Raw genomic sequence first — 8,965 nt, 5'->3', positions numbered from 1 at the left:
GTGATAAGGCAGGATACGTATTACAACCAAGTTGCCACAGATTAATTGCTAGAAGAAAGGGCTTAATAAAATATTTCTTTGAAGAGTTTATTTAAGAACTCCCACAAGAAGATGATTGTCTTACAGAGTGTAGAATTGAAGAAAAAAAAAAAAAAAACGCATCCAAATGTAAAACACTCCTCTTTTCTGTGGTGAATTCCATATGTGATTTTTCAGAACTAGCTTCCAGATCAGGAGAGGGAAAACTGTGCCCCTTCGGGTGCTACTGGAGTTAATTTTCCATCGGCCTCAGACAGTATAACTGACAGGCAGGAGGGGTGGGACTCATACTTTTACAACATTTGGAAGGGCACAGGCTTCCTTGCCTGGATCTAGATCAATAGAACTGTTTAAAACACAGCACATTGCCCTCCCAACCCAGGAATAAAGACGCGAGACAAGAATTATGGATTAAAACACGGACCACACTTTATTAGTCATAATCAATGTTGCCATCCTTTGGCAAAGGAGGGCCTGCCGTAGTGCGGAATCAGGTTAAACTGTAGGGGTCTCAAAAGCCCCCTTAAGCAACAAATGAGCGACTCCCTGGCCCCAAGTTCTTGCGGTCTTAAAAGACAGCAAGAACCCGGCTGGCCGCAATTTGACCACCCACGGACCTCAAGCCAGCTTCTCCTTGTTAACTGTTGGTCCTATCAGTATCCTATCTCTCTCACACACAACATACTATGTAAATCATGCTAAGTAAATAAAAGAGCTCTCGGGCCGTTGTCTGTGGGCTCCGCTGCCTTGGACATCAGTTGTCAACTCCTTTGTTCTTTCTCTAAGGCAATTAGCCTTTCTTTGTTCCATGATCTCCCACACCGGTGGCGCTATTCGCATGAAGCACCACCCAGATGTTAGAAACTCCGATCCCTGGAGTAAGCAGAATGGTGCAGTGGGGGGGGGGAGATCGAAGCGCCAACAACCATTGGACCTAACAGCTGCGCCACACGCACCCTGAGCTGGTGTGAATCCTCCAAATAAACTGCTGCGGATCTGAGAGGGCGCGGTGCACCTCGGCCACCTCCTGCTTACCTGACCCTCAGAAGCTCTGGGTTAATGGAGCGCCAATCAAATGAGGCGTTCTCGACACTGGTCCTTTGGCTGAAGTAAGTCTCTTGTATTTACCTCCTTAAAGCTACTGGCAAACTTTGATCACACTGAGGCGCGACCCGCGCAAGCCGCGTGGTCGCGATCCCCCCTTTTGCAGTACTAGATCCCCATAAATAATTTTTTTATTTAAACTTAATCAATTAATATACATTAAATTCACACAGAGATTATGGGAAGGTACAAAAATTAGCTGAGTAAATCAAATGAAATTATTAATCAAACCACAGGGGGTAGCTGATGCTAGCTCCCCTAGACTCCCGAGCGATGTCTTCACAGGACTCCAAATGATGACGCAGTTTGCAACAGCGCAGCTTAGCGGAACTCTCTCCTTCATTGGTGCCAGAAAAGGAAGAGGGTGGGGAGAGGGGGGATGTCTTTAAATAACCTGACTCTCCCCCCCTCCCCGGCTGTTCTTGAGAGACTAAGAATCCCACATCATCTGGGGAGGGAGGCAAAGGTGAACCATGCTGCTAAAGCATTGGCTCTGCATACAAATTACTCTGAGGAGCTTGTTCTCCTTCTCAGGGAAAGGCTGTAATTTATGTGGCTGCCATCCTGCTTCTAAACAATGCCACTGACCACTCAGTAGGTTGTCCTTTGGTAAAAGGCTTGCGACAAGCCCATTTCAAGGCTGCAGTCCTACACACAAATGTGTGGGAGTGAGCCTCAGAGCTCAATCAGATGGGCCTTTCACACACTGTTTGGACCACTGCAGGGCAAGGATGGTGGGCTCTTAAAGATGGCGTTCTGACCACATCTTTGCTAAAACGAAACCGTCCATACCCAGAGTGTTCCTCCCTGCACCCTTCTGGTCCCTGTCAAGGGCGTTCTACTTTTCTGGTGTGGGTAGGATCACTCTACTTTGGTTTGACTTCCCCAGATGCGATTAGTGGGAATGGGTCAAAGGAAGCTTCCTCTTTCAATTTGCGAATATACTGAAGTGGGTTAATAAGAGAGCCGTTTCACAATATAGACAAGTTAAACTCTTCTTAGGCTCCATGCAAGTGTTTAATTTCCAAAGTCAGCAGGCTGAGGCTGCCATTGGAAATCCAAATCCTCTTGTTTGTAGGTGGGTGAGTGGGTGTATACCTCACTGTGTGTGTGTCTATCTCTGTGTATGTTTGTAGCTTGGCCTCACTTTTTAAAGGGTGCAAATGGAGCAGCATTGGCGGTAAAAGTAAGGATTTCCAAAGGCAGAGTGGGGAGGTGGCCTTTGGAAAGCTGAACCCTCTTTGTGCACACTTGTGCACACATCTACTTGCTTTGGCTTACTAAAGAGGGTAAGCAGAGCAGGGGCTGCAGCAAGAGATAGGAGGGATTTTTACTTGCTTTTCTTGGATTGCCCTTTAAGAGAAAATCCCCCTTGTTGTCCTGTCTCATTCTGCAGGTGAGCAGGGGAACCACATAGGGCTGCTTCAGCTCCGCATTCCATTTGGATGTGAAGATCATACCAAATGGCATATCAGACCTCCTAGAGACCCTCTTTAGCATTCTTTAGCTGGTTCCAAAATAGGTATGGAGACAAGACGATAGTCTGTATGACCTATAGGGCCATGTAGCTAAATTTCTGTAGCTGGGGTGGGCATCCCAGTGCCTTCCAAATGTTTTTGGTTACAGCCTCCAGAAATCTTGATTCTGGCTAGGGCTGTTGCTGGTCCTAAATATCTGGAAAATATGGATTTTCTACTTCTATGATATAGTGGCATGATGCTTGAATTAATTAATTAATTAGGGATTTTATCTCAGTTCCCCAAGGTCTGAAATGAGCATTATCTAGATTATACCATTTAATTGACATCTTGGTAATGCAACACACATATCTTCAGGTTTTGGCAAGAAGGTACACATCTTCAATCTTTAATAAGCTGCACCTGCTCATAAAATTTAATATGATAAAGCCAACCCAAAATGAAATGTTTCAAACAAAGATATCAGACTGAGTCACAGGGATGGAATGAATCACAAGGCATACAATGCAGTTCATGCCCATTTCTAATACAATCCCCTCCAAAGAATTGGCACACCTATCCTTTCAGATCCTATTAATAAATTAAACTAGTTGATTTTGCTCCTCCTTAGCGATGATAAGCTGGTTTCAGCCACTTGATCTACAGTATATTGTCTCCCTGATCTTTCTTCTGTAAAGATTTGGATCTGTTGCCTGCTCAGAAATCTTTCAAAAGGGGCTGCTCTGCCAGCATGTAGGAATCTGACCATAGCCTTAGTCACATGTTGTTGTGCAGAGTATCTGTTGGGTGTGTCTTATATCTTGTCAGCAGCAGTGTTGTAATGGGAAATTTGGAAGTGCAGAGGCTCCTTATGACAATTCCCTTGGCACTCCTACCACAAGGAGAGACCAAAATGCAGACTTGATGATCCAAACCATAGCTATAACAAAAGAGAAGCAGGTGTTTTGTAAAGCTAATGCCTTTTAATTGCCTATGCAAGACCTACATACCTTCAAATACTTTCTGTTACGACAGGAATAGTGGCAATAATGTAGTGTTCCTGGGAAAATCAGTTTCTTTCCCAGCTCCCCTGTGGATTCTGGCTAAGCTGAGAGGAAAAAAAGGAAGATTGTGATGTGTGTGCACAATATCATAGTCCTTGCTATTCTGATGACTAAAGTATTCAACACTGCCTAGCACCGGTACATTAGTGGTCAGTACAAGTCTTCCAGTTTCCTCTGTATCAGTGGTTCCCAACCTTGGGTCTGTGGGGAAATTGTATGCTTTTACAATGTATATAGCAGACATTGTTTTGGGCACAGGTCAGTTTCCAGTAAGGATGATCATTAACCTGCTTTGGTATCTAAAATAATTATCTGTCTCTGAGTTGATTAACTTGCATGTGTATTTAGGAATTTCCTGTTTCTGGGTAAATTGTATTAACTTATTAGTTTACTTAAGGTGTTAACTGTATATGTTTACCCTGCTCTGTATTCAGGAATGTTTACCAGCCTGTCTGTCGATTCTGGCTGTGTATTCAGGATATTAACCGCCTCTGTTTAGAATAGTTTTTGATTAACTTGTTCAAAGGAAGGTCCCGATAATAAACGGGGGCGAGAGGACGGTCTGGAAGAGTTCTCACTGAACAGCATGCTAGAGAGCACGCTGTTTAATTCATCCGGATCACGCCCTGAAACACACACCCGAGCGCTTGTCTCCTTTCTCCTTGCTGGCCAAGAGGGGAGGGAGGCTTCATCTGCAGATCCTGAGACAGGCTTCATCTGCAGATCCCAACATGGGTCTCCAGATGTTCTTGGACTAAAACTCCCAGAAGCCTTCACCATTAACTGTGCTGGCCAGGTTTTCTGGGAGTTGAGGTCCAAGAACATCTGGGGCCCCAAGGTTGGGAACCACTGCTCTATATAAAAGGCCAAGCAACCCAGAACAGTAGTGAACTTTTTTTGTTTTTTATATAGTTGTGTATTTCCGCACACATGCTGTTTTCTCATTTCATGGAATCCAGTTGCCACATGCTTTTGTAAGTATTTCTTTCTACACTAAAAGTTCACTGCCCTTTGACTAATGCTTACACAGTATTTTGCACCATACCAGGGATTCTGCATTTAGTTGGGTTGTCTTTCGTTTATATTTGTCCTCTGTGGGTGTATTTTAGTTTTGTTTACAGCACTGTCCTTTGATTTTCATGTCGTTTTTTATAGTAGCTTACTTTGTGGTGATCTTTTCCCTACTGATTTATCTTTCCATTATAAAGGTTCCTCTTCTTGTTCTCCCCATCTGTCTACTATAGTGGGCTAGAGAAAACATCTTCCATCGCAGTATTTTATTTTTCTGATGAGCATATTGTTTTTATGCTCTGCCTCACTGATTTATACTCTTACTGGGAAGGCATATATGGAGTCTCCCCTTAATAGTTCAGACCATTTTTATGATTGTCAGTTGTTCTCTTTCTTCTTTGTTTAATTCTACAAAAGAGGATTTTTTTCACCTTCAAAACAACATTGTCCTTGTTGGAAAAAATATTCAGATATTATTTTCATTTACTAATTTACTTCAGAAGGATTTTTCTTTCGAAAGTTGTTGGCATAGAAATACAGGTGAAGAGGAGATGAAATGAAATGATAAACAAAATAAAGTTGTCGACCTCATTTGATTGATTAAGTATCTGGCCTTGAAGAAACTCATTAGTCACCCAAGAAAATATATTGCTGGATGCCAGTATTAGTGAGAATTTGAGAATATTTAATTAATGAATTGATTGACTTACACCCATACCTAATTTAATTTGGAGATGGGAATCTTGCTTTACTTGAATCTATGGATGTTGTTGTTAAGTAGAAACCAACTTTCAACATAAATGAGATATTTAAGGAGTGGTTTTACCAGTTCCACCCCCCAGTGAGTTTCCATCACTGAGCAGTGATTTGAACTCCGGTCTTCAGACTCCTAGTCCATCACTCCATCCACTCTACACCACACTCTGTATCTTTATCAACAGATGTAGGTGTGTACTATATTTGCTAAAGAGTATCTTTGGGATATTTAAGGATCATGTTCTGTTAGTTGTAAATGGAAGTGGGATGTTTTCACAGTTCTTGTATCAATATATTCGCAAAGGCTTTCACAGCCAGGTTGTTCTGGGTTTTTCGGGCTCTTTGGCCGTATTCTGAAGGTTGTTCTTCCTGATGTTTTGCCAGTCTCTGTGGCCGGCATCTTCAGAGGACAGCAACCTGTATCTTGTATCACTTTATTACTGGATAGCAATTGGTGGTCTGTCAAGATCATAGCCTTTATTTATTTTTATTTATTAAATATAGAGATGGGCATGAATCACTCAATGCGGTTCAGCAGTTCAGTGACACAGCTATTCTGTGGGTGCCCCAGCTTCTCATCCCTACCTCCTCCAATGGGTGCACACCCAGTAGCAGTGGAGTGGCTTCGTAGCCCTACCTCCTCTGGGGACTGCCTCTGAGTGGGCACCTGCCAGAGGTGGCTTGACTGGGAAGCCACACCACTGCCTTTGATTGGGTGCTCACTGGAGGAGGTGGGATAAGAGAAGCCAGAGAACCCATGGAATAGCTGTGTGGCCAAACTGCTGAACTGTGGTTCATGCCCATCTTTAATTAAGACTAAAGATCTGTAGAAATCTCACTAGATTGTGTGATGAGAGAGACTGTCTTGACATGCTGAGACAGCTTGTCAAACACCTGTTAACCTCTGTGAGATTTCTTGCCTTCAATAATTGAAAGACTCTAGTCCTTTTTGCTAGGTTTTCTGCATTTTTTGCAAAGCGTCTCTGAACAAAGTGAGCATCATTTCCCATGCATGCAGAGCAAACATAGCAAAACTGGATGAGAGATTAAAGGTTTGCAAACCTGTCCAATGTCTCAGGTTTTTTAAGTCCATGCAGCTTGCAAAAAATTCATCTTACAATTTGTCTAAGAACACAATCTTGTCAATATGAAAACTGATCTTGCAGTGTGTCTAAAAATAATTTTTGCAAAAATGAAAATTCTCAACCTCTTGCTTTCTTGCAGGTGAGAATTTTAGTTGCCTCTCGTTCTTATGAGTCAAGTGAAGCTTTGTATCCCCAATTAAGATTTTTTTCACTACCACTTTTAATTCAAAAAATCCTAAAGTAGTTTACATCATTAGTGTATTGTTTACAATATCTAATGGCAGCACATGCTCAGATGAGATTCTATCTGAGCACCATAAAGCAGCTCTCAGTTAAAGGAAGAAAAGACAGGAACACCATCCATAACAGCTGAGAAGCCACTTTAGTCAGCAAACCAGGAAGTGACTCACCATTGTTACACTCCAAATAACTCTAGAAAGGTCAAGCCAATTCATTTCACAGAGTAAGGAGAAGCAATATATTTTGCTGCTTCCCACTAACTATGAATTATACTACTCTTGCTCCCTTGTTCTCCTCTGCCTTTGCTTCACCATGCCCTACCCATGATTTTGCAGGAGCTGAGTATGACCAGACTGGCAAATTTAAGTGCAGCAGTGATGATTATTCATTAATGATCTTGTAAATCTGGATTCATTTCCAGCAGTTCTCAGCAGGAATCACACAGCAGTCCTAAGTCCAGCAGAAGTTTCACTGAAGTTATCCTCCTTTGTAAACCTTGGAACTGGATTTCTCTTTTAGTCTCTGTTGCAATCATTTTTAGTTTCAAGAAAATGAAGCACCAAGGCTTTATCATCTTCCCATGGGCAGACTGATCTGAAACTGGAAGCTAATCATTTCCCAATTGTTAACAATATTAGCTCCAGCATTTTTGCATGTATCTGTAGATCTCTACTTTTTTTGGTGAAACATGGTACAAAATATAACCACTGTAAAATAAATATTTGAATTGATTGATTCCAAAGACAGCATGTACAATATCACTCATTGATTGTAGTCTGTGGTTGAATGCCATACAATAACACAGGGAAATTTATCTTTCAACAGTTTCTTAACTCCAAAAGCATTTTCTAATATCACAGCTGCACTATCACAAGCAATAGAAACCAAATGTTCATTCAGATACTCCTGAAAGAATGGAGCTGTTGGAGGACAGATGTGACACTTTGATTTGCTATGACCTTATCTAGTTCTTATCTAGTTAACAAGACAAGAAAGGAATACTCATTGCACAGTATGGGACAAGAACTCATACATACAAAATCAAATTCTTTTTTTTTTAAGTGATAGTGCTTGCTTCTTCAGTGATTAAGAAGATCTTGCTATTAGATGTTATTATTCTTTCAATCACATTATTTCTCATGTTTTTAGCTTTTTGATTGACAATGGACAATATAAGCTGCATCAATACCATTACAAGTTAATTCCATCTCTGAAAGTCTTAAAGGAATGATTATTTTTGACCACATTTATATGATGTGTGAAATATCTTATTATATATTTTTCAAGAGAGAGAGATTTCATCTCCAGGGTTTGCTTCTGTTTCTTCTGCTGATGTAACAGCAGTTTTATGATGTGAACTTTCTTTATGGTCAACTTTTCCCCCATAAAGATAACTTCCGATTCTGCATTTTGCCATCATGAGAGATTTCATGATTGCCCAATTTTATATTTTCTTTATCCCCCTCCTTCCTAATTCCAAGTATTCCAACATTTTGGCACTGCATGCAACAAAGTTTCTCATTTTTTACAGGTAACTAGTCATTATTTCAGTCTGAAATCATTTATTTGTTCAGATGCCCACCAGCTGGCCCAGTTTGTACTTACATTTCTGCCTTCAGCACAAGAAGATGGAGATGCCATTGGGATTTGATTTGATTCCACTGTTCCAGTCTTTTAACATAATTTCTGTTTTTTTCAGCATAGGAAGTAAACAATAATTTGCATTTTTTTCAGACTACCCACCATCCCAGTTTATGTAAAGAATGCCCCAAATCACATGAAACCAGCCAGATTCTGATGGAAGACTGTGGTTCTTAGCTGCCTGGAGGTTTGCTGTTGCTGCGGGCCCTATTTAGGAGCTGAAGGCCTTGGTCATTGAGTACTAATTAATTGGATTATTTAGAAGTTCTAGACCTTAAAGCAAGGTTGTGGATCAGGGAGAATAATAATGAACATATTTGAAATCAGGAAAAGGTAATGGAATTCAGCTCTGTCAAGGAATTAATAGAAGAAAAGATACTGGAACTCAGTTGATTTACCATACATCCACTAAATGCACGAAAGCATTCATTTGAACAACTCTAAATAGAAGATGTAATTTGTTTTAATGCATCAAGTCTTCTGTATTTAGATCGAATTATACTGGTCACAGGTAACATTTTGTGGTCATATCAAGCTATTTCTGTGTCCTTTTCACTGTTAGGTGGCA

The sequence above is a fragment of the Pogona vitticeps genome, chromosome 3 (assembly GCF_051106095.1).
Source record: "Pogona vitticeps strain Pit_001003342236 chromosome 3, PviZW2.1, whole genome shotgun sequence".
In the NCBI taxonomy this organism is placed as follows: domain Eukaryota; kingdom Metazoa; phylum Chordata; class Lepidosauria; order Squamata; family Agamidae; genus Pogona; species Pogona vitticeps.
The sequence above is the reverse complement of the archived record's forward strand: the minus strand, read 5'-3'. Positions refer to the sequence as shown.